This window comes from Sus scrofa, chromosome 9 (assembly GCF_054392235.1).
Source record: "Sus scrofa isolate SSC_HxYL_T2T_F1_AM1 chromosome 9, Sscrofa_HxYL_maternal_Yorkshire_Landrace_v2.0, whole genome shotgun sequence".
NCBI classification, from domain to species: Eukaryota; Metazoa; Chordata; class Mammalia; order Artiodactyla; family Suidae; genus Sus; species Sus scrofa.
In genome coordinates this window covers 97,835,042-97,861,670 of record NC_139391.1, presented here as the reverse complement: position 1 = coordinate 97,861,670, position 26,629 = coordinate 97,835,042, and the positions used below count along the sequence as shown (strand labels likewise).

General features: G+C 41.8%; 1 long non-coding RNA gene across 1 annotated transcript in view; it reads left to right on the top strand.

Moving 5' to 3' along the window:
- Positions 1–1,355: 1,355 nt before the first annotated feature.
- Positions 1,356–26,629, top strand: part of LOC102164596 (uncharacterized) — a 78,871-nt gene continuing 53,597 nt past the window's right edge. The window contains exon 1 of the long non-coding RNA XR_014815997.1: positions 1,356–1,828. This is a non-coding gene — a long non-coding RNA (uncharacterized LOC102164596). The remainder of the gene's footprint in view (positions 1,829–26,629) is intronic.

Here is a 26,629-nt window from a genome sequence, read left to right as displayed (position 1 = left end):
GGCCTATACCACAGCCACAGCAATGCCAGATCTAAGCCCTCTGTGACCTAACACCGCACCTCAGGGCAACAGCAAATCCTTAACCCACTGAGCAGGGCCAGGGATCCAAACCTCTCCTCATGGATACTAGTTGGGTTCATTACCACCGAGCTGCAATGGGAATTCCCATACTATGTTTAATATACAAAGAGATTATCTACACTATATCCATATATCTGTTCTGTATCATTCTTTGATGGAAACCTCAAAACCAGAGGTGCAAGTTTAATGGATTTTGGAGCTACCAAAACTGTAAAATTCGAGTCAAATAATGCCAAATGTGACTTCAAGTTAAATTAAATGAACATTTATTGAGAACCTGTTCTATGCACAGCACCAAACTCCCTGCATAGGGATAGCTGTCAATAGGAATTCACTCTAAAATCTGGGCATATTGATGCACAAAGCGGTGAATGGTCGACCTAGATGAGCGCCAGAGAATGGGAGACTAAAGCCAGGACCTCCCTGCTGCTAAGGGTGGAGGAATGGAGAAGTTCTGTAGAGTGGGCACTATGTTCCAAACACGCACCACAGGGGCAGCACTCTTGGCCTCTGGCAGGGAGCAGCCCCGGCCCATCCAAGACCAAACTGTGCTTAAGAGTCATGGCATCCACCCCAATTCCGATTCAACTGTCTAGGAGGGGAGAAGGGCGCAAGGAGCAGAGTACACACTCCAATGGTGTTCACTCTTATGTGGGCGGCCAGTCCCAGCGAAAGCCGGTGCTGGGGGCGAGGACAGGAGAGACGTGGTGTGGAGGGTCAAAAACCCCACCACCAGAAGCCCCAAGAGGAATATTCTGCGGGCAGTTTCCCTCCTTGGGTTATTTGTAGGTGTCTGTTAGGCCCGGGTGGGGGGCGATAGGGTAAAGGGAACCCCATTCCTTCCCAGAGTCAGGCCCTGGGGCAGGCAGGGTGCCAGCGCTGCTGTTTCCTTGGCTTTGTAGCTTCGGATGCTCCTGGACTTGGGAGCCATTCTCTGGGAACATAATCAGCCATTAGAGCTAGAGAGCGCAGCCAATAGTCAGGCTCCGGGCAAGGGTCGCATCCTGCTTGGGCCACTCCTGAGCTCCGCATCCCACAATCCCCAGGCCAGCTGAGGCGCTGCTTCACCCCTTAGGGACTAACTGCAGCAAGTGGACCCTTAAGTCAGATAACGGGATAGCGGCCCACGCGCGGGGGCGGGGCTCTACCTCGGCTGGGAAGCTCCTTGCGTCAGGCCACGCCCCTCGCGCACTGCGATTGGTTTCAGCTGAGGGTATAGGCGATGGGCGGGCGGGGCTGCGCGCGCAAGACCCTGGGCCTCCGGGTCGAGGCTGGGACTGGGGCCCAAGGGGCTGCCAGGTGTGGCTGTTTGGGCTTGCGCGGCCGGGTTCTGGGTGCAGGCGCGTTCGAGGTCGCGCGGTCGTTGAGATCTCTGGGGAAGTAAGGGTGCTACCGCCACTATCTCGCTCGTGAGGGCGGGGGTGGTGCGTGTGTGTGTAGCTCTGGTGCGGGGCACCAGCTGCCAATTCCCTGCACAGTCTTCCTCATCCTCCCTCCAACCAAGCTCCTTCTGGACGTCCCTCCCACGCCCTAACGGTCGCCCGCGGAGGGAGAGCCCCGGGACGCAGGTTTGGGGGCGGGCGGGTCGCACCTGACAAGAAGAACACTGGGGTCAGCCCGCCATGGTCTCCCAGTACCTGGGGGGCCTGGGCGTGAGCCGCGGCGGAGGATTCAGTGGCACCGTCAAGAAGAGCTTGAGCGTCTGCAGCGCCGAGGTGGAGAGGGGGAACCTGATCACCGTGTGCAGGTACGACGCGGCCGCCGCTCGGGGAGAGGGGCGGGGGCGGCCGGCGCCCCGGGCTGAGGGCTGCGGGGAGCGCGAGTCGCTGTGGGTCCCGGAGACCACGGGTTGGAGCTCCAGCCGCTGCGGCGCCCGGCGGGTCCGCGGCCCAGAGCGTCCTGAGACCGGCCGGGCTGGGCGCCGCCAAGGCCCCGGACTTTCGGGGTGCTGGGGTGCTGCTGAGGGCAGGGCTGGGGCGGGGCTGGGGGAGGATGTGTTTTGAATGGGCTCTCGGGTGTGTGGGGAAGAGGAGGGCCGGGAAGAAGAGCTCTTTGATTCTGTGCGCCTGAAGCTGTCAGCCAGCTTTTAGTAAAGTGGTGGTTACTGTGATTGTTTACTGTGTTGCCTCAAAATCGGAGCGCCTTCTGTTTTGGCTTGCTTACATATGTGTGGTCATTTCGGGCCCCAAATGTCGAGTGCCAGCCAAGTGTGTATGTGTGCAGTGTCCTCTCCATTCTAAATTGCAGTGCTAGTGCTGTTTCTGCAGTTGCTGTCAAGAGTGGAAGTGTGGAGGAGACTTAGTGATTTATTTCAAAGTCTGCCTTTGCATAAATGTTTTCCGACTCTAATTGTAGTATTACTTTACAAGATACGGAAACATAAAAGGTATAATTACTTTCTGTCGTCCTAAATATTCAGAAATAACTGACTTTTAACGCGCTGACATTTTCTTTAAGTCTTATTTCTGGGTGTGAAAAAAATTTAAAGTCTTAAGCATCCCTTTCTTAGGAACTTCTTTGAACCATTAAGATGTAAAATTTGTTTCATGAGACTCCTTCATCAGCTACTCAAAATCCGCTGAGAGAATGATGAAACTTTTTTCTCATTTGCAATTGATATCTGTATTTTTTTCTTTTCCTTGTGTTAAAATGTGTCTAGCATTTTTTTTTTTGCTTTTTAGGGCCGCACCCTTGGCATTTGGGGGTTCTCAGGCTGGGGGCTGAGTTGGAGCTGCAGCCACAGACCTACACCACAGCCACAGCAATGCGAAATCTCAGCCTCTTATGTGACCTACACCACAGCTCAAGGGAACCCCAGATCCTTAATCCAATGAGTGAGGCCGGGGATCAAATGGCATCCTCATGGATTCTAGTCGGGTTCTCTAACTACTAAGCCAAGAAGGGAACTCCTATGTCTAGCATCTTAAGTGGAATATAGATATTTATAGCAGGACCCATATTTAATAACTTTGAGTGACTTTTTTTTTCAGCTCATACTATCAGAGATGTTTTCTCCTAGCAGGAATACCTGACTAGTTGACTATTATGGCACTTAGAGTTAGAGTAAAATATTAATACAGAAGCCCTTTAATTTGCCATTTGTGTTGTCTAGGATGCAGCCTTTTGAAGAAGGATAGATTTTTGGAAGTTTTTTTACATCCTGGCAAAGCTTTTTTTTACGATAGCTAAATAGAATAAGTAAGGCTGATTTTCTTCACTTTACATGTTTAAAAAGAGGATGTTCTCAAGTAGACTTCAACACATACAGTGCTTATCCAGGTCATGTATTTCATAAAACTCTGTTAAGTGTTAAATTTCTCAGGGCAATGATCTTGTCTGTTTTTTGCTCTTGTCTTTCTTTTTTAATTCTTATTTCCTACTATAACATCTGACATTCAGTAAATATTTATTACAGTTAATGGAGGGTACTGTACCTTTTTTTTTTTTTTTTTTTTTTTAAGGGCCACAACCCCAGGCATGTGGAAGTTTCTAGGGCAGGGATTGAATACAAGCTACAACTCTGAGCTATGCCACAGCTGCAGCAATGCCAGATCTTTTCTTTTTTTTTCTTTGTCTTTTCAGGGCCCACCCTCGGCATATGGACGTTTTCAGGCTAGGTGTTGAATCAGAGCTGCAGCTGCCAGCCTGTACCACAGCTCATGGCAAAGCGGGATCCTTAACCCACTGAGCAAGGCCAGGGATCCAACCTGCATCCTCATGGATGCTAGTTAGATTTGTTTCCACTGAGCCGGGAAGGGAACTCTGCTGGATCCTTTTAACCCATTGAGCCTGGCTGGGGATTGAACTGGAGCTTTGGATTCTTAACCCACTCTGCCACAAGGGAATTCCCTATTGCTTTTTCATCTCCACTTTGGCATCAGAGGCAGTTCAGTAGAAGAAAGGGACTTGTATCTCAATCTTATTTAAATTATATTTTAGGAGTTCCCGTCATGGCGCAGTGGTTAACGAATCCGACTAGGAACCATGAAATTGCAGGTTGGATCCCTGCCCTTGCTCAGTGGGTTGGGGATCCGGCGTGCCGTGGGCTGTGGTGTAGGTTGCAGACGCGGCTCAGATCCTGCATTGCTGTGGCTCTGGTTTAGGCCAGCGGCTACAGCTCCGATTCAACCCCTAGCCTGGGAACCTCCATATGCTGCGGGAGCGGCCCAAGAAAAGGCAAAAAGACAAAAAAATAAATAAATAAATAAATTATATTTTAAGGAGTTCTCATTGTGGCTCAGCAGTAATGAACCCAACTAGTATCCATGAGGACATGGGTTCAATCCCTGGCCTCGCTCAGTGGGTTAAAGGATCCGACATTGCTGTGGTGTAGGTCACAGATGCAGGCTCAGATCCTGTGTTGCTGTGGCTGTGGTGCACACCGGCAGCTGTTGCTCAGATTCGACCCCTAGCCTGTGATATAGCCAGCGGGCTTTGTTGAGCAAGCATGGAGGCAGGCATTCTGGCAGGAGGTTGTTCCAGCCTGGAGGTGCTGAAGCACCACCAGTGGTCTTGCAGGGCAGGGAAGGAGGCAGGGGGATCTCTCCAGGCAGGATCAATCAACTCAGGAAGGGAGCCCTTCTGATTCAAGGAAATTTCCCCTCAAACCAACACCACAGTGTAACAGCTCTGGCCTGGGCTCTGTTAATGAGCCATTCCGCGCTCCTGCTGGTTGCTTCCAGAGGTCACAATCAAGAGTCAGGTAGCAGTGTACAGCAAGCTTTATTCATGCCCGTAGAGTGCAGGCTGTCCTGGGTAGGGACTGGTGCTGGCTGCAGCTGGATCTCTCCTTATATTCCTATATCACAGACCTGTTTGGGGACCCCTATTCTCTTGCCCCATGCCCACTAATTTCCTGTCCCACCCCCACCACCACCTTGCTTGCTTAGGGGGTACATTTGGATCCTCTGGTTGGTTTCCATGAGGATGCCTTATTTGCACAGAAAAAAAGGTTATAGGTAGATGCTCTGAAAAGCATTCCTCTGGTATCTGTATGGGTCTTCATTGTTTGATTGCAGGTGTCCTGTTTTTGATAACAATAAATGGCCTGTTGGGAGTCACCTGGGTCAGAGTCCCTATCCTCTCCTACCTAACATTTGGATGTTTTTAATATCCCCACCTCACATTCAGCAAAACGAACAGATCAGTGGTTATGTATTTCTGTCCCTTTTCTCTTTTGCTGTTACTAAACCCTGGGTTTCTCACTCATGTTTCTTAATGAATTTATTTTTTAATTTTCATATGGCAGATCAAATGTGATTTGATATTTAAGTTGGGAAGAAACTGGCTTAGTGGAAATATAGTTGAGTTCTAAGTTTACTTTGTCATTAATTGAGTATCCTTTAAGAAGCCATCCAACCTTCCTGTTTTCCAGTTTGTAAAGTAATCTTGGACTAGATCATGGGTAACCTTCAATAGTAGTTCTAAAACTAGTTGTAGTCTTGAAGCAGATTGGGTTTGTATTTGGTTTTTAGTGTCTCCAAATATGAGTAGGGTAGTGGTAGATAGATGTTTAACGGTAGCTAGAGGAGGCATGTGCATTTTTCTCTGTGAACAAAACATTTTAAGCTGTGCCTTTCTGTAGTGTGATTCTCTACTGATACTCTGGAAAAAAAAATGGAACAATATAGAAAGCCAAACCAAATTAAACTCCTCACCCCCTAACTATTATTCTAATGTATCTGGGTTTTTAATTAAAAAATTCAGGTATAGTTGACTTACGCAATTGGATTATTTTAGGTGTACAGCAAAAGGAATCTGTTATACATGTAAATACATCCATTCTTTTTCAGATTCTTTTCCCATGTAAGTTCTTAAGGAGTATTTAGTAGATTTCCCTTTGGTATGTAGTAGGTCCTTGTTACTTATCTACTTTATATATGTAGTGTGATATGTTAATTGCAACTTCCTAATTTATCCCTCCCCCCTCATAGTTTCTCCTTTGATTTCAAATCTTGGAGGAGACTTTTTTTTTGGCCATGCCCTGAGCATGTGGAAGTTCCCAGACTAGGAACTGAACCAGAGCCACAGCAGTGAGAATGTTCTAGCCTTAACCTGCTGAGCCACCAGGGAACTCTTGGTTTGAAATATTTGAGTCTGTTTCTGTTTTATAAATCATATTTTATTAGATTCCACATATTAATGATCTCATATAATATTTGTGTTTGTCTTCACTTAGTATGATAATCTCTAGGTATATCCATGTAGCTGTAAATGACATAATCTTGTTCTTTTTAATGGCTGAGTGATATTCCATTGTATATATGTACATCTTCTTTATCCATTCCTCTGTTGATGGGCATTTGGGTTGCTTCCATGTCTTAGCTACTGTGCTAATATATCTATTAATACTTATACAGTAATATTTCTCAGTACCCCTTAAACAATTTAGCATACTTTCAGTGTAAGCTTAAAATCTTATTATATAACTACAGAATTCTTTAGGTTTAAAAACACCTTATACATGAGCAACATTGTTATAGTTGAACTTTGGAAGTGAGTTATTTGATTAGGTAGGGTAGTCAGGAATTGAATTTTGGTTCATTATTATTGTGTTTGCAATTTTTGTATCAGTTTAAGTGAATATTAGTATAATATAGAGTGAAAACACTTGGATGGTACTTATTTCAGCAAATGCAAACTGTTCTATCATATTTTTCACAAATCGTGACACAGAGAGTAGGTAATTTGAGGTCTCTAAATATTCCATACTCAACTCCAGGGTATTCATAGACTTTGATTTTTTTGTACAACTAGTATTCTCCCTTCATGTTCTCTACCATTTAGAAAAATTAAATAGTTAAAGTCCTTCAGGATTTTTTTTTTTTTTTTGTCTTTTTGTCTTCTTAGGCCACACCCGCAGGCTAGGGGTCTAATCAGAGCTGTTGCTGCCACGCTAAGCCAAAGCCACAGCAACGCCAGATCTGAGCCACATCTTCGACCTACGCTATAGCCCACGGCAACACCGGATCCCCAAACCAATGATTGAAGCCAGGGATGGAACCCACATCCTCATGGTTCCTAGTCAGATTTGTTTCTGCTGCACCATGAGGGAAACTCCCTTCAGGATTTTTCTAAACGTGCCTTTTCATACAAAATCAGGTCTTAGTAATTTTTGCTATCATTTCAGAGTTTTATAGCTTATTGAAAAGCTTACGTACTCCTTTGACTTTAGTTCTGTTGACAAGGAGAATTAAAATAGAAATCTTGTTTCCGTGGGTTAACATTAGTTTGTGAGAAAATAAATTAAAATGTAGTTTATATATATATATATATATATATGTATAAACATTTAAAGATAACATTTGTTAACCTTTTAAACTAATGCTTTAAGAGAAACTGGCCACACAAGGTCATAATTTTCCTGTCTTATGGATGGAGAGGACTAATGAAACCATATGCTGAGCTAACCACAGTGGAGACGAATGATGATTTTCAAAATTAAAGTACTTTTAATAGCGCTTACATATTTGTTCTTAGTTTTCTGTAGGTAAAGATTTTTTTTGTCATCTTTTTAGGGCCACAGTTGCGTCATATGAAAGTTCTCAGACTAGGGGTCAAATCTGAGCTGTAGCTGCTGGCCTACAACACAACCATAGCCACAACCATACCAAATCTGAGTGGCATCTGCGACCTACATTGCACCTTGTGACAACACCAGATCCTTAACAGACTGAGCAAGTCCAGAGATAGAATACCCATCCTCAAGGGTGCTAGTCAGATTCATTACCGTTAAGCCTCAACAGGAACTCCCAAGATAGTATTTTATAACTTGAATGTTATTTCAAATAACAATAGCACCTCAGTTTCTCAGTGTACTTGGGGAATGAAGTGCTCATATTTTTATGTAACTAATGTTTGAATCAAGCTTAAAATTCTACCAGCTGCAGTACTCTACTCAGCATTTATTGTGCAATGCAATCTTCTGTGTAACTGAAGCTAATAATGTAAGCATTCAAATTTAAACCATAATAGACAATGTTTTAAACATTTTGGATTAATTTTTTTAAAAGGACTATACATTTCCTATCTTATTTTAAAAGACTCTACATGGTATAATATAATCCTTATTGACGATTATACTCTTGATCTGTATCTATGACTGTGCTCTGGGTGGTGGCTGCCCTTGAGACTGTTTAGGTACCGAGAGCTGTTTGCTACAGGGCCCCAGATGATGGCAGTGTTTGGAGTTCTTGGTCTGCTTTTGCATTTGCTGTCTCTTCCTACCAAGGTAGCTGTTATTTCTTACAGCTCTGCCTATTTCTATCAGCTCTTTTCTTTGTACTTCCCATTGTGACTTGCTCATTTTAATGGGTGTGAACTAGGAAAGCAGATAAGTAAATTTATCATGTGTTAAAAAAAAAAAAAAAAGAAAACCAGGATGTCTTACTGTGGCACTGTGGGTTAAGGATCCAGCATTGCTGCAGGTATGGTGTAGGTTGCAGCTTTGGCTCGGATTCCATCCCTGGCCTAGGAATTTCCATATGCTGTGGCTGTGGCCAAAAAAAAAAAAAAAAAAGATGTCACTGAGAGGCCTGAGTTAAGTGAGTGAGCTGTAGCATTCTGAACTTTGAGACATTCTGGTTGCTGGATAATCAGGAAAAAAAAAATCTATTCCTATGCTTGAATGTACATAAAATGTTACTAAATATTATTGGTGATATAATCCTCTAATAAATTTAAATTCAGTAACTTGTTACTTTTTGCTTGAGAATGAATGCATTTTAAGACTGTTCCTATCTTGCCTATCATGATTATATTTTTGATCAAAGCTCTTTTAGTCATGCTGTATAGAGTAGAACTTTGGTTGGGACTTTGATCAACAATACTTACACTGTACTGCTTTGGAGAGGGTTCAGGATCATTTCTAAAGATTCTTAGAATTAATAATAGTAGATTTTCACAGTGGAGGTGGGATGATTATCTTTTCAGTTACTATTCAGAGGTAGGCTCCTCAGCACTCAAAAAAGATCATTAATCTCCAAAATTTATAAACAACTTCTGCAGCTCCATACCAAAAAAAACAAACAACCCCATCAAAAAATGGGCAGATCTAAACAGATAGTTCTCCAAAGAAGACATACAGATGGCCAAGAAACACATGACAAGATGTTCAACATCACTCATTATTAGAGAAATGCAAATCAAAACCACTCTGAGGTACCACCTTATACCAGTCAGAATGGCCATCATCTAAAAGTCTACAAACAATAAATGCTGGAGAGGGTGTGGAGAAAAAGGAACCATAGTACACTGTTGGTGGGATTGTAAATTGGTGCAACCACTGTGGAAAGCAGTATGGAGATTCCTCAGAAAACTAAACATAGAACTACCATTTGATCCAGCAATCCCACTCCTGGGCATCTACCCAGAGAAAACCATGATTCGCAAAGACATATGTACTCCGATGTTCATTGCAGCACTATTTACAATAGCCAAGACATGGAAACAACCTAAATGTCCATCGACAGGGGAGTGGATCCAGAAGATGTGGTACATATACACAATGGAATATTAGTCAGCCATTAAAAAGAATGAAATACCAGCATTTTTAGCAACATGGATGGACCTAGAAACTATCATGCTAAGTGCAGTCAGCCATACAATGAGACACCAGCATCAAATGCTTTCACTGACATGTGGAATCTGAAAAAAGGACAGACGGAACTTCTTTGCAGAACAGATGCTGACTCACAGATGTTGAAAAACTTATGGTCTCCGGAGGAGACAGTTTTGGGGGGTGGGGAGATGTGCTTGGGCTGTGGAATGGAAATCCTGTGAAATCAGATTGTTATGATCATTATACAACTATAGATGTGATAAATTCATCTGAGTAACAAAAATAAATAAATAAATAAATAAAAAGGAAAGAAATATCTAAGCTGGGTTCACTTCAGCTTACAACAGAGGATAGCTACTCCCTGAGCATTTACTAAAGGGTGTTACCTGAACTTCACTGCTGATTGATGAATATCAGAACTCAGTTGGGAAATAGGATATTCAAGGGGGAATATGTAAAGCTTATCTACTATTGTATTCAGTCTTACAGATTTATAAAATGTATCTCTGGATCAGTCCAGATCATCCCAGAGCAGCTGGATGTGTGACTGCGTTGCTTCACACTCTCCTATCCCCAGTTTTTTTTCCCCTGTTGTGCGTTGATAAGATCCCATCAGCCTACATTGAGGTGCAGCACAAGGAGCAGTCACAGAGGATCATCTTGGCTCTTGACGTTTTTGCCAGGAACATTGTTCATTATATCCAAGAGTGTCTTCTCTCTGGGAAGATTTTTTTTTTTTCTTTTTAGGGCTGTGCCTGAGGCATATGGAAGTTCCCAGGCTAGGAGGTGAATTGGAGCTGCAGCTGTTGGTATACTGTATTTAGTGAAAAAAAAAAAATCTGCGTATATGTGGACCTGTGCAGTTCAAATCTATGTTGCTCAGGGGTCAATTGTATAAGAATTCTAGTTGCTCCATATCCTCACCAACCAATGGAAATTTTTCTGTCTTCATTTTCTCTCTTCTAATGTGTTTGATGGGGTGTCACATGGTAGATCGAGTTAATTTGTATTTTCCAGATGTCTATTGATGGTAAGCACTTTTCCATACATTTGTTGGCCATTTTGAGGTGTTTTGTGAATTGCCAATTCAAGTCATTTGTCATCAGGGATGTCTGACTGTTTGATGAGTAGGTTTCTGTACATTGTATACAGAATATATGTAATGCAAATATCTTTTCCCATTTGGTGACTTGATTTTTCATTCTCTTTGTAGTATATTTTGATGATTAGAAGTTCATAATTGAAAACTAGTTGATAAATGTTCTTCATAGTTAGTGTTTATTATGACTTGCTTAGGAAATTGGCTTTCTCCAAAGTCATGAAAATATTCTTCTGTTTTCTTCTTCTCCTCTGCACCCACAGCATGTGGAAATACCCAGGCTAGAGGTTTAATAATAGCCACAGCAATGCCAGATCCAAGCTGCATCTGCAACCTACACTGCAGCTCATGGCAGTGTGATCCTTAACCCACTGAGGAGGGGGGGCCAGGAATTGCACCTGCATCCTCATAGAGACAGCTTCAGGTTCTTAATCCTTTGAGCCACAATAAGGATTCACCCAGAAAGCTTTTATAACCCTCAGGGCACTCCCAGGAGAAGTGATGGCACTTATTTTTCCAAGTTTCCCAAGAAGTCTTGCATCATGGCACCTACACACATTACTAAACTTATCTCCTGTCTTCTTAGACTATGAGCTCCTTGTCTTATCATTGTATTCCTAGTATCTAGTCTGTAGGCACTTAGGGAAATTGTTATGAGGAAAAAGAATACAAAATAGAACTTGCTTGTCATGTGAGAGAATTGGTGGGCCTTGAAAAGCCAGAAACATAGGAATTGAAGGCAAGCAACATTTTTTTTTTTTTTGCTATATTCTGTCAGTTGACTATTGTCCGTAATACCTTATTACAACATTTAGTGGTCAAGTAATCTAGTGAGGTGGCTACTGAAATCCCTTAACTTTGAACAAGGAGATAAGGGCTTAGAGAAAATAAGTAACTTGCCCAAAGACTCATTTGTATAACAGACAGGCAGCCAGAACAGAAACTTAGGTTTTCTGACAGGGGAATCTTGGGACTTCGTGCAACAAGTAACAGACAGTGAGAGGGAAAACTGTAGCTGCCTAGTGGAGAAAACAAGAATGTTCAGTTTCCAGTTCAAAGGTCACTTTTCCTTGTGACCAAAACTGACTCTTTTGAAAGAGTCCAAGTGAAAGTATTTCATCACGTACCTTTGCTTCTTGCACATATCTGTAAGCATGTTTTTGCTATTCTGATTTCCCCAACTCCAAAGGCAGAGGTCTTTTCACCTTGCTATTAGCAGTTCCACCTGGGACAAAAGACTACTGTTAAAGAAGGTGCTCCTGAAAATCTTTTGTTTTATCTTTCTTTAAGGGCAACAGATCTTTTGCTTTTTCATTTAACAAATATTTTGATTGATGACTTTCATGGTATTTTGTTTTGTTTTGTTTTGTTTTGTTTAGGGCCGCACGTGCAGCATATGTAAGTTCCCAGGCTGAGCTACAACTGCCAGCCTATACCACAGCAACAGCAATGCCAGACCCAAGCAGCATCTGTGACCTACACCACAACTCACAGCAATGCCGGATCCTTAACCCAGCAAGTGGGGTCAGGGATTGAACCCTCATCCTCATGGATACTAATTGGGTTCTTAACCCATTGAGCCACAATGGAAACTCCCTTTACTGAGGACTTTCAATCTGTAAAGTATGGATAGACATGTTGGACTACAAAGGAGAATGAGGAGCTCACCAGGATATTACAAGCCTGTGAGATACTAGTGAAGATCAAGAGTTATGGGAAGTGAAAGTCCTTTGTAGGCTCTGCAACTAGAATTACTACTCATTCAAGTTATCAGTTGTTTGAAAATAATGGTTTCTATGATGATCCCTTACAGTTCTATAGATTGACTGGGTTCAGTTGGGTGGTTCTTACTGCATGAGGGGCTGCAGTCATCTGAAGGTCTTACTGGGCTGGAAGTCTAAGATTCCCACACACTCACTGGTACTTGATACTGGCTGTGGGCAGGGGGGCTCTGCTGGGTCAAGTCATGTGGCCTCCCCATGTACCTTGAGCTACTGCTTATGGCATGGTGGCTGAGTTCTGAGAGGGAGGGGTAATCATAGTTGAGGATCTGGTTCTCAGCATAGAGCACCCCCAAGCTCCATTTTGTCAGGCAGGGCTCCCAGAGAAAGCGGGGGGGCACAGCCCCATGCCACTCTCTGCCTTGCTCAGCCAGCTCCAACCACAACATCCTTCTCTCTATGCTTCAACATGCTTTTGAACAGGGAGTTTCCTCTACCTGAAATGCTGTCCCTTCATCCCTACGGCAGGTCTTCCCCACTCACACTACTTCCTGGGTAATTCCTCATTTTTCAGACTCTAGCCCAAATAATTACCACTTCAAGGGCAGTAAATAATTTAAGTTTCACCATCAGATTCTCCTATTTCTTTTTTAGCTTTTTTTTTTGTTAAATTACAGACTCAACAGAAGTTGCAAAATATAGAGTCTTCTGTACCCTTTATCCACTTCCCTGAATGGCAGCAGGTAGCAACTGTAATATAAATTCAAACCCAAATGTTAACACTGATACAATACTACTACCAGACTACTCTAATTTATTTTTTCCCCAATTTTATACATTTCCATATTTATTTTTCTTTATTTTTTATTAAAGTATAGTTGATTTAGCAATAAAATTCTTAAAAACTTTCTTTTTTAACTTTTTATATAGTGATTTTTTAAAAATTATGCCTAGTTTATAGTGTTCTGTCAATTTTCTGCTGTATAGCATGGGGATCCAGTTACACATACAAGTATATATTCTTTTTTATCACATTATCATGCCCCAACATAAGAGACTAGATACAGTTCCCAGTGATACACAGCAGGATCTCATTGCTTATCCATTCCAAAGACAATAGTCTGCATCCATTAACCCCAAGTTCCCCATCCATCCCACTCCGTCATCCTCCCCCTTGGCAACCACAAGTCTATTCTCCAAGTCCTGATTTTCTTTTCTGTGGAAAGGTTCATTTGTGCCATATATTAGATTCCAGGTATAAGTGAGATCTCTTTATGACTTACTTCACTCAGTATGAGAGTCTCTAGTTGCATCCACATTGCTGCAAATGCCATTATTTCATTCTTTTTTATGGCTGAGTATTCCATGGTGTATATATACCACATCGTCCTAAGCCAGTTGTCTGTCGATGGACATTTGGGTTGTTTTCATGTCTCAGCTATTGTGAATAGAGCTATAATGAACATGAGGGTGCAGGTGTCTTTTTTAAGGAAAGTTTTGTCCAGATTTGTGCCCAAGAGTGGGACTGCTGGGTCATATGGTAGTTCTATGTATAGATTTCTAAGGTATCTCCATACTGATCTCCATAGTGGTTGTACCAGCTTACGTTCCCACCAATAGTGCAGTAGGGTTCCCTTTTCTCCATACCCCTCCAGCATTTGTTATTTGTGGACTTATTAATGATGGCCATTCTGACTGCTGTGAGGTGGTATCTCATGGTAGTTTTGATTTGCATTTCTCCACTAACCAGTTGAGCATTTTTTCATGTGCTTGTTGGCCATCTGTATATCTTCCTTGGAGAACAGTCTATTCAGGTCTTTTGCCCATTTTTCCATTGGGTGATTGGCTTTTTTGCTGTTGAATTGTGTAAATTGCTTGTATATCCTAGAGATTAAGCCCTTGTCCATTGCATCATTTGAAACTATTTTCCCCCATCCTGTAAGTTGTCTTTTTGTTTTCTTTTTGGTTTCCTTTGCTGTGCAAAAGCTTGTCATTTGATTCAGTCCCATTGGTTTATTTTTGCTTTTATTTCTGTGTCTTTGGGAGACTGACCTGAGAAAACATTTGTAAGGCTGTTGTCAGAGTGTTTTGCCTATGTTCTCTTCCAGGAGTTGATGGTGTCTTATCTTACGTTTAAGCATTTAAGCCATTTTGAGTTTATTTTCGTGCATGTTGTGAGGGTGTGTTCTAGTTTCATTGATTTGCATGCCGCTGTCCAGATTTATCAGCAATACTTGCTGAAAAGACTGCCTTTTTCCCATTTTATGTTCTTGCCTCCTTTGTTGAAGATTAATTGACTGTAGGTGGCTGGGTTTATTTCTGGGTTCTCTGTTCTGTTCCATTGGTCTGTATGTCTGTTTTGGTGCCAGTACCACACTGTCTTGTGATGACTGTGGCTTTGTAATATTGCCTAAAGTATGGGAGAGCTATGCCTACTACTTGGTTTTTGTTCCTCAGGATTGCTTTGGGAATTCTGGGTCTTTTGTGGTTCCATATAAATTTTTGGATTGTTTGTTCTAGTTCTGTGAAAAATGACATGGGTAAATTAATATGGATTGTATTGACTCTCTAGATTGCTTTGGGTAGTATGGCCATTTTTACAATATTAATTTTTCCAACAGGAGCATGAAGTATCTTTCCATTTCTTTACATCTTCTTTAATTTCCTTGATTAATGTTTTATAGTTCTTAGTATATAAGTCTTTCACCTCCTTGGTCAGGTTTATTCCCAGGTATTAGATTTTTGGGGGTGCAGTTTTAAAGGTATTGTATTTTTGTGTTCCTTTTCTAATATTTCATTATTAGTATCCAGAAATGTGACTAACTTATGAATGTTAATCTTATATCCTGCTACTTTGCTGAATTTGTTGATCAGTTCAAGTAGTTTTTGGGTTGAGTCCTTAGGGTTTTCTGTATATGATATCATGTCATCTGCATACAGTGACAGTTTTATCTCTTCTCTTCCAATTTGGATGCCTTTTATTTCTTTTGTCTCTCTGATTGCTATGGCTAGGACTTCCAATATGATATTGAATAACAGTGGTGAGAGTGGGCATCCTTGTCTTGTTCCAGATTTTAGTGGGAAGGCTTTCAGCTTTTCTCCATTGAGTATTATATTGGCTGTGGGTTTGTCATAAGTGGCTTTGATTATGTTAAGGTATGTTCCCTCTATACCCACTTTGGTAGGAGTTTTGATCATGAATGGATGTTGGACTTTGTCAAATGCTTTCTCTGCATCTATTGAGATGATCATGTGGTTTTTGACTTTCCTTTTGTTAATTTGGTGTATGACGTTGATTGATTTGCATATGTTGAACCATCCTTGTGAACCTGGGATGAATCCCACCTGGTCGTGGTGTATGATCTTTTTTATATGTTGTTGGATTTGGTTGGCTAAAATGTTGAGAATTTTTGTGTCTATATTCATCAAAGATAATGGCCTATAGTTTTCTTTTTTGGTGGTATCTTGTCTGGTTTTGGAATTAGGGTGATGGTGGCATCAGAGAATGTCTTTGGGAGTGTTCCTTCTTTAACCTTTTGAAAAAGTTTAAGGAGGATGAGTATAAGTTTCTCTTTGTATGTTTGGTAGAATTCACCTATGAAGCCATCTGGTCCTGTACTTTTATTTGTAGGGAGTGTCTTTATGACATATTCAATTTCATTTCTAGTGATTGGTCTGTTCAGTTGGTCTGTTTCTTCTTGATTCAGTTTTGGCAGGCTGTAAGTCTCTAGAAAGTTGTCCATTTCTTCTAGGTTGTCATATTTGTTGGCATATAGTCGTTCATAGTATTCTCTTGGGTTTTTTGTATTTCTGTAGTATCTGTTGTGATTTCTCCTTTTTCATTTCTGATTTTGTTTATTTGGGTTCTTTCTTCTTCTTCTTGGTGAGTCTAGCCAGAGGTTTGTCAATTTTGTTTACCTTTTCAAAGAACCAGTTCTTGGTTTTATTGATTTTTTTCTACTTTTTGAATCTCTATTTTATTGATTTCCTCTTTGATCTGCATAATTTCCTTCCTTCTGCTGACTTTAGGACTTTTTTGTTCTTGTTTCTAATTTGTTTAGGTGGAGGGTTAAGTTGTCAATTTGAGATCTTTCTTTTTTGAGGAAGGCCTGTATTGCTATGAGTTTCCCTCTGAGCACTGCTTTTGCAGCATCCCATAGATTTTGAGTGGTTCTGTCTTCCTTATCACTTGACTCAAGGTATTTTCTTAATTTCTTTCTTTATTTCCTCATTGACCCATTGGTTTTTTAGTAGCATGTTGTCTGGTCTCCATGAAGTCAGTTTTTTTCTCATTTCTTTTCCTATTGTTGATTTCTAGTTTCATGCTGTTGTGGTCAGAGAAGATACTTGAAATAATTTTTATACTCTTAAATTTGTTGAGGTTAACTTTGTGCCCCAGTATATGGTTGATCCTTGAGAATGTTCCATGTGCACTTGAGAAGAATATATATTCTGATTTTTTTCATGTAATATCCTGAGAAATGTCAATTAAGTCTAACTTTTCTGTTGTGTCCTTTAGGATCTCTGTTGCGTTATTGGTTTTCTGTCTAGATGATCTGTACATTGATGTGAGTGGGGTATTAAAGTCTCTTACTATGATTGTATTCCTGTCAATTTCTCCTTTTATGTCTATTAGGATTTGTTGTAGGTATCTTGGTGCACCTATATTAGGCGCATGTATATTGATGATTGTAATATCCTCTTTTTGAATGGATCCTTTTATCATTAAATATTGACCTTCTTTGTATTTCTTTATGGCCTTCATTTTAAAGTCTATTTTGTCTGATATGAGTATTGCAACTCCTGCTTTCCTGTCTTGGCCATTGGCATGAAATATCTTTTCCCATCCCCTCACTTTCAATCTATATGTGTCCTTTGCCCTAAGGCAAGTTTCTTGTAGACAGCAGATTGAAGGTTTTTGCTTTTTTATCTAATCTGCCACTCTTTGTCTTTTGATTGGAGCATGCAGTCCATTGGCATTTAAGGTGATTATTGATAGATGTGTGTTTATTACCATTTTAAACCTTGTTTTCCAGTTGATTCTGTGTTTCTCTTTTCTTCTGCTATTTCTTGGGCCGCTCCCGTGGCATATGGAGGTTCCCAGGCTAGGGGTCCAATCGGAGCTGTAGCCACCAGCCCACGCCAGAGCCACAGCAACGCGGGATCCGAGCCGCGCTGCAACCTACACCACAGCTCACGGCAACACCAGATCGTTAACCCACTGAGCAAGGGCAGGGACCGAACCCGCAACCTCACGGTTCCTAGTTGGATTTGTTAACCACTGCGCCACAACGGGAACTCCTTCTTTTCTTTTTTTTGATTGATATCCATTTATTTTATGCTTGAGTACTTTTGTTTTCAGTTTTTGTGAATGTAATGTTCAGCTTTGATTTGTGGTTGCCCTGTTTTTTAAGTATGTTAACCCATTCCTATATATGCTTGCTTTAGCCTGATAGTCATATAGGCTCAAACACATCATTAAAATAATAAAAGAATCTGTTTTTTATGACTTTCCTTCCCCACATTGTATGATTTTGATGTCTCTCTCTCTCTCTCTCTCTTTTTTTTTTTTTTTTTTTTTTTTTTACATCTTCACGTTTAGATCTGGTATGCTGGCTTATTTAAGTGACTGCTTTCCAAGTGTGGTTTCCTCCATCCTAATTCTTCTTTTTTTTAATTTACAGAAGCCCTTTCAGTATTTCTTTTAGAAAGGTTTAGTATTGCTGTACTCTTTTAGCTTTTGTTTATTGGAGAAATTCTTTATTTCTCTTTCTATTTTAAATGATATTCTTGCTGAATAGAGTATTCTGGGTTGCACATTTTTTCCTTTCAGCACTTTAAATATGTCTTGCCAATCTCTTCTGGCGTGTAGTGTTTCTGTAGAGAAATCAGCTGATAGCCTTATAGTGGTTCCCTTATAATTAATGCTTTGCTTTTCTCTTGCTGCCTTTAAAATCCTATCTTTAACTTTTTCCATTTTTATTATAATATGTCTTGGTGTGGGCCTCTTTGAGTTCAACTAGTTTGGGGCCCTCTGTGCTTCCTGTATCTTGATATCAGTATCCTTTAGATTTGGAAAGTTTTCAGTCATAATTTCTTCAAAGGTATTTTCAATCCCCTTTTTCTTCTCCTTCTGGAATTATTATGCATAGACTGGCCCACTTTATATTATACAAAGTCTCTTATATTGCTTTCATGTGTTTTCATTTGGTTTTGTGTCTGCTGTCCTGATTGGGCGATTTCCATTATTCTATCCTCCACATCACTAATTCATTCCTCTGCATTATTCATTCTGGTCTTTATTGCCTTTAGCTCAGTTTGTATCTGTGCAAATGAATTTTCTAGTTTTTCTTGGCTCCTCCTTATATTTTTTAGTTCCTTTCCTTTTTTTTTTTTTTTTTTTTTTTTTGACTTTGCCTTTTCTAGGGCTGCTTCTGCGGCATATGGAGGTTCCCAGTCTAGGGGTCGAATCAAAGCTGTAGCTGCCAGTCTACGCCAGAGTACAGCAATGTGGGAACTGAGCCGCATCTGCAACCTACACCACAGCTCACGGCAACGCCGGATTCTTAACCCACTGAGCAAGGCCAGGGATCGAACCCGCAACCTCATGGTTCCTAGTTGGATTCGTTAACCACTGTGCCACGATGGGAACTCCCTCTAGTTCCTTTCTAAAGTAATCTGCATTACTGTTTATATCCTCTCTTAATTCCTTCAGTATTTTCACTGTCTCCTTTTTGAACTCAAAGTCTGTTAGACTGCGGAGGTCTGTTTCATTGTTGACTACTTTAGGTGAAGTCTTCCATTGCTTTAACTGGGAATAGTTTCTGAGCTTCTTCATCTTGCTTGTGTTTTTCTTTTTCTGTGAGTTTGGGGAAGCCAAACTGTAGTCTTCTAAGGCTACTTCTATGCAAGAATACCCCTTTGTATTTTTTGGGGGGTTACTATTTATTTTTGATGTGGAAGTTTGAATATTTGCTGTCTCTTTCTTCCGTGTGAACAGGCTCCGTTATCCCCAGGATACTCAGTGTGTTTTCAGGGAGAAGGAGGCAATGGATAAGGCCAGCAGTCAGTGCCTGGTCATTGGGCTCTCAACAGCAGCAAGGACCTTCAGGAAGGCAGCACAGGCTACTCCTAGTTGCAGGGCCCTGGGAAGTGGTAATGAGCTCTAGGCAGATCTACAATGTGACCAGAGCATTTGCAAGTAGCAGCAGCAGGGTGCGTGAGTTCCCAGGGGAGTGAGAGCAACAACAGCTTATGTTTGATTACAGTGCCCTCCTCTGAGGTGGTTGGAACTGCAGGTGGTGCCTGTTCAGGGACCTCTAGTGAGAGTGGGCCATGGCTGTCTCTACAGTCAGTGATAACTGCAGTGGTTTGCCCCCATCAACTGTAGACCATGCATGAAGCAACCCATCTCACTTAGCCCACATAGGAGGTGGTGTACAGGCTACTCCTAGTTGCAGGTTCCTGGGAAGTGACAGAGATCAGGTGTGTGGGTATTGCCTGGAATGTTTGGCAGTGGTGGCAGCAGGATGGGTGTGTTCCCAGGGGTACAAGAGCACCAACAGGTGGTGTTCTGTCGCAATGCCCTCCTCTGTGGTTGCCCTTGAGATGAATGGGGCTGCAAGTGGTGTCTGTTCATGGACCCAAGTGGTGGCGAGCCGTTCCCACCTCTGGAGCCAGAGATAACTGCGATGGTTTGTTCCCACCTCCCATAGACCATGCCAGAAGCACCTCGTCTTGCTTAGCCCCTGCAGGAGATATTGCACAAGCTGCTCCTAGTTGCAGGTTCCTGGGAAGGGACAGTGATCTGGCGTCTGGGCACTGCCCAGAGTGTTTGGCAGTGGCAGCAGCAGAGTGGGTGTTATCCCAACAGGTGGTGTTCTGTCGCATTGTTCTTTTCTGTGGTGCCCTCTGAGGTGGTTGGGGCTGCAAGTGATTTTTGTTCAGGTAGCCCCAGTGGCGGTGGGCCATGCCCACCTCTGGAATCAGGGGTAACTGCGGCAGTTTGCCCCCACTGCCTGCAGACCACACAAGAAGCACCCTATCCGACTTAGCCCATGCAGGAGGTGCTGCACTAGCTGCTCCTAGTTGTAGGGGCTTGGGAAGAGACAGTGACCAAGTGTCTGTGTGCTGCCCAGAGTGTTTGGCAGTGGTAACTGCAGGGCAGGTGTGATCCCAGGGGAATGAGAGCAACAGTGTATGGTGCTTGGTTGCAGTGCCCTCTCTTTTTCTTTTTTGCCAACCCCTGAGGTGACTGGGGTTTCAGGTGGAGCCCACTCACAGGCCCCCAGTGGTGGCAAGCCACGCCTCCCTCTGGCCTCTGAGATGACTGCCACAGTCTATCCCTGCCACCTGTAGATCATGCAAGAGGCACCCTTAGCCCACACAATAGGTGCCTGGCCCCACCGGTAGCCTGCACAAAAAGCACCTAGTCTCCCCTAAATGAGCAAGAGGCTTCTTGCTGCCAGTAGCCTATGCCAGAGCCGCCCCACCCTCTGAGAGCCCACGGGCATGTGGAGCCTCTGGTGCAGAGAGTTTCCTATGGCAGTCCCTCCTCCTTCTCTTGTCCTCCCCAACAATGGCACCTTGCCTCTCCTGTGGGTCCAGACCTTCTCCCGGGTTCCCTCTGCCATGGTGTTCCTCCCCTCAGAAGGTGGTGTACTGCTCCCCTGCCCCTTAGCCCCTCAGGCTGTCCCCACACAGCCAGCCATTCCCAGTCCTCTCCCTGGTACTGACCTCTGGAGCCTAAGTCTCAGCACCCAGCCTCCACCTGAGCATCTCAGGCCATGGTATCCAGGCCAGTGGTTCAGATGATCTGTGTGGCTCTCACTCTGCTTTGCTGTTCTCAGTCCAGCTTTTCTTGGCAACTTTGAGGTCCCTCTGATTTGGCTGGTCTTTCCGTCAATTAGGTGGCTTCCCAGGATGTGAGTTCTTTTCTCCTTCACAGCTCCCTCTTGGGAATGCTAGTCCCATCCTGATTCCCTTTCTCTCTATTTTTTTTTCTTTTGTTCTACCCAGTTATGTGAAGAGTTTCTTGCCCTTTTTTGGAGGTTTAAGTTCTTCTGACAGCATTCAGTTGATGTTCTATGTGAGTCATTTTACATGTAAATGTGTTTTCTTGATGTGTTGGTGGGAGATGGAGAGCATGACCTCTTATTCCTCTGCCATCTTGCTCTGTCTCTCTAGGATGTTTTATATATGGATATGATTATGGCATCTGCAAAGACAGTTTTTCTTTCCTTCTGATTTAGATGCCTTTTTACTTCATTTTTTGCTTGATTGCTGTGGTGAGAATGCCCAGTATTATGTTGACTAGTGTAGGGAGTGGGGACTCTTAATCTTGTTCTTGATCTTAGAGGAAAAGCTTTCAACCTTTCAACAATGAGTGTGATGTTAGCTGTAGGCTTACAATATGTGGCCTTTATTGTGTTAAGATTTGTTCCCTCTTTAATTTGTTGAGAGTTTTTATCTTGAAAGGATGTTCTATACTGTCAAATTCTTGTCTGCATCTATTTAGATGATTTAATTTTTTCATTTTATTAATTTTATTTAACAAAATTTATTAATAGATTGATTGCATATGTTGAACTACCCTGGTATCCCAGGGATAAAACCCCCTTGATCATGCTGTATGATCCCTGTAATGTGCTATTTAATTCACACTGGTAGTATTTTGTTGAGAATTTTTGTATCTATATTTGCCACAGATATTGGTCTGTTGTTTTCTTGTAATGTTCTTATACAGTTTATTAATCAGGACAGTGTTGGCCTCATAAAATGAAAGTATTCCATCCTCTTCATTTTTTTTTGGAAGAGTCTGAGGATTGGTGTCACTTCTTTAAATGCTTGGTAGAATTCACAGTGAAGTCATTTGGTCCTGGGCTTTTCTTTGTTGGGAGATTCTAGATTACCGATTTAATCTTCTTACTCATTACTGGTTTATTCAGACTTTTTTTTGTTCATGATTCAGTCTTACTATAGTGTGTTTCTGGGAATTTGTCAGTTTATTGCAGATTATCCAATTTGTTGGTGTATAACTATTTATAGTGTAGTCTCTTATAAACCTTTCTATTTCTGTGACATCAGTTGTAATTTCTCCTCTTTGATTTCTTTCTTTTTTCTTTCTTTTTTTTTTTTTTTTTTTTTTTTTTGACTTTTTAGGGCTTTACCCTTAACATATGGATGTTCCCAGGCTAGGGGTCAGACTGGAGCTGTAGCTGCCAGCCTACGCCACAGCTGCTGCAGTGTAGGATCCAAGTCACGTCTGTGATCTGCACCACAGCTCACGGCAATGAACCTGTGTCTTCATGGATACTAGTCGGATTCATTTCTGCTCAGCCACAATGGGAACTCCACTTCAGTCTTTTTAAATTTACTAATACTTGTTTTGTGACTTGTAATATGATCTATCCTGGAGAATTTTACATGTGTACTGAAGAAGACTGTATATTCTGCTGTTACTGGATGGAATGTTCTCTACATGTCTGATAATCCATTTGGTCTAAAGTATAGTTCAAATCTAACATTTCTTTGTTGACTTACTGTCTGGCTGATTTATTGATTGTTGAAGGACCCTTACTGTTACAGTATTATTGTTTATTTCTCATTTTAGATCTCTTAGTATATGCTTAATATATTTAGGTGCTCCAGTGTTGGGTGCACATATATTCACAACTGTGATATCTTCTTGGTGAATTGATCCCCTTATCATTATATAATGACCTTCTTTGTCTCTTGTTATCACTTTTGGCTTAAAGTCTATTTTGTCTGATAGAAGTGTAGCTGATACCAAAATCTCTGATCTCTTTTGGTTTCTACTTGTATGAATATCTTTTTCTATCGCTTCCCATTGGGCCTATGTTTGTCCTTAAAGTGAGTGTCTTGTAGATAGCATATAGTTGGGTCTTGCTTTGTTAATTATCCACCTACTCAGCACCACTCTCCCCACCCCCTGCTTTTTTGTTTTTTTAGGGCTGCAACTGCAGCATATTAGAAGTTCTCAGGCTAAGGATGGAATCAGAGCTACAGCTGCCAGCCTATGCCACAGGCACAGCAATGAAGGATCTGAGCCGCATCTACAACCTACGCCACAGCTCAAGTGAAGCCAGGGATTGAACCCGCATCCTCATGGATGCTATTTGGATTCTTTTCTGCTGTGCCATGATGGGAACTCCATCAGTGCCTTTTAATTGGTGATTTTATCAAAATCTTATACTTATAGTAATTATGGATAGGTAAGGACTTAATACTGCTATCTTAGTCATTGTTTTCTAGCTGTTTTGTAATTCCTTGTTTCTTTCTTCCTTTCTTGCTGCTTTTCTTTATTGATTATTTTCCTTAGTGGTATGCTTTGATTCCTCTCTCTTTATCTTTTGTGAATCTACTGTAGGTTTTTGCATTGTGGTTACCATGATGCTTACATAAAACATCTTCCAGATCTAATATTTTATTTTATACTCATAACAGCTTTGCATACAAAAACTCTAACCTTTTACTCCCCCTTTTATGTTTTTGATGTCATAATTTTTATTTTGTATTGTCTATTAATACATTGTAGCTATAGTTATTAATACTCTTGTCCTTTAATCTTTATATTGCTTGATAACATTTAATTTATATTTATTTATCTATTTATTTTAGGGATGCACCTGTGGCATATGGAAGTTCCCAGGCTAGGGGTCTAATTGAAGCTGTAGTCCCAGTCTTCACCACAGCCACAGCAATGCCAGATCCAAGCTGAGTCTGCAGCTTACACCATAGGTAATGGCAACACCATATCCTTAACCCACTGAATGAAGCTAGGGATCAAACCCACATCTTCATGGGTACTAGTCAGGTTCCTTACTGCTGAGCTGCAATGGGACTCCCTGCCCTGTAACATTTAATACAGCACGATACTACGGTATCAGAGTATACTTATTTTGACTATACATTTAGCTTTAGCATTATGCTGTATATTTTCATATGTTGTCATGTTACTAATCAGCATCCTTTCATTTTAGCTTGAGGAACTCCTTTCAGCATTTCTTGTAAGACAAGTCTAGTGGTGATGAATTCTGTGAGCTTTTATTTGTCTGGGAAAGTCTTTCTCCCTCCTTCATTTCTGACAAAAAACTTTGCTGGACAGAGTAGTCTTAATTGGGAGTATTTTTTTTTTTCTTCCCACACTTCTGGCCTATAAGGTTTCTGCTGAGAAATCCATTTACCATTATGGGGGTTCTCTCAAAAGTTTTTCTCTTTTTTGATGCTTTTAAGGCTCTGTGTTTTAAAATTTGACAGTTTTATATAATGCATCTTAGAGAGAATCTAAGTTGATTTTTTTGGGTGACCTGCAAGCTTCATGAACTTGGAGATCTAATCTCTCCCCACATTTTGCAAATTCTCAGCCACTATTTCTTTAAATAAGCTTTCTGTCCTATCTTCTTCCAGAATGCCAATAATATACAAATTTGTTCTTTGGACAGTATTCCATAAATCACATGGGCTTTCTTCACTTTCCATTCTCTCTTCTTTGTTCCATTACCTTGACTGGGTAATTTCATTTAAAAAAAAATTTTTTTTTTAATTTAGCTTTTTAGGGCTGCACCCATGGCATACGGAGATTCTCAGGCTAGGGGTTGAATCAGAGCTATAGCTGCCAGCCTACGCCACCGCCACAGCAGATCCGAGCCGAGTCTGCAACCTACACCACAGCTCGTGGCAATGCCAGGTCCTTAACCTACTGAGCAAGGCCAGGGATTGAACCCACAACCTCATGGTTCCTAGTTGGATTTGTTTCTGCTGCGCCATGATGGGAACACTTTTTTATTTAAATTTTTTATTTTTTCCATCATCCATTCAAGTGTTTAGTCAATTTGACAGGGTAATTTCAAAGTTCTTGCCTTTGTCTTCTGATTGACCTGTTCTGTTACTGAGCTTCTTTATTATAGTTTTCACTTCATTCAGTGTATTCTTCAGCTTCAGAATTTGGTTCCTTTTAATATTTTCTATCCCTGTTAAATTTCTCATTTAGTTTTGCATAGTTTATCTGATTTTGTTGAATTGTATTTCTGTGTTTGCTTGTAATAACTCATTGAGTTTTTTAAAAAACAATATTTTTTATCTCTTTTTCAGGTAAATCACAGATCTTCATGTCTTGGGTTGGTTATTGGAAGATTGTGACCCTTTGGTGGTGTCATGTTATCTTGATTTTTTTCAGGTTCCTTGAAGTTTTGCATTGCTGTCTTCCCTTCTGAAGTCACCCCTTCCCATCTTTATTAAACTGGCTTCAGGACAGAAGTATCTGCCATCAGCTCTGCTAGTGATTCCAAGGCTTTCTCAGACCTTCTCTGGATACAGGTGATCCACACCTCCTGCTCCCTCTTGTGGTAGAATTCTTAAGCTTATATGCCTTCTCTTGATCCTGCAATGAACCAGGCCATGTATTGGCTGCCTTCCTTTTGTTTTGTCAAAGGTGGTGCTAAAAGTCAAGCTCATGTTCCCTCCCTGACCCACAGATTCAGACCAGCCTTCTGTATGTGCTCACTAGCCATCTTCTAGATCTTGCTCTTGCCACTGCTACTGGGAGTACACACAGAGGGCTGGCGACAGGGGCAGGGGATGTGTGGGAATGAGGCATACTGAGCATTGGGAATGCCCATAGGCCAGCTGGAGGGATCTGCAGGTGAGGCATTCCCAAAAGCTTAAGGGCAAGCTTCTTGAATGTCGTTAGAAGGATCTGTATCTCTTTAGAGAGCTCTTTGCCATTTGCTCTCTCTTCCTGCCTAGCAATCATGCAACGTGGATGAGGAGAGAGAAATTAGCTTCTTTGGCAGCCTCCCACACAGATAGGGAAGCTATGTGTCACTCACAAGCTCTCACTTCCCCAGGATGAGATCTCTCTTGGCCCTAAGCTGTGTCACCTTGGGGGAGGGGTGGTGTATCTCAGGTGAAGCTGTTCTTCTCACCCTCTCAATGTATCCAAACTTGTAGCTTTTTTCTCTAAAGATGTCCTAGAACTTTTCTTCTGGAAACCTGGACTTATACAAAGGCTTTCTTGTCTGTAGGCGATTTTTCTGAGATACTGTTTTCCAGGGGCTTCTGGACCAAGGCCAAGAGAGCAGGGGGCGGGTGGAGCCAATTCACAGTCTGCTACAGGGTCTACCTACAGACAGGTCCAAGTTCTGTATC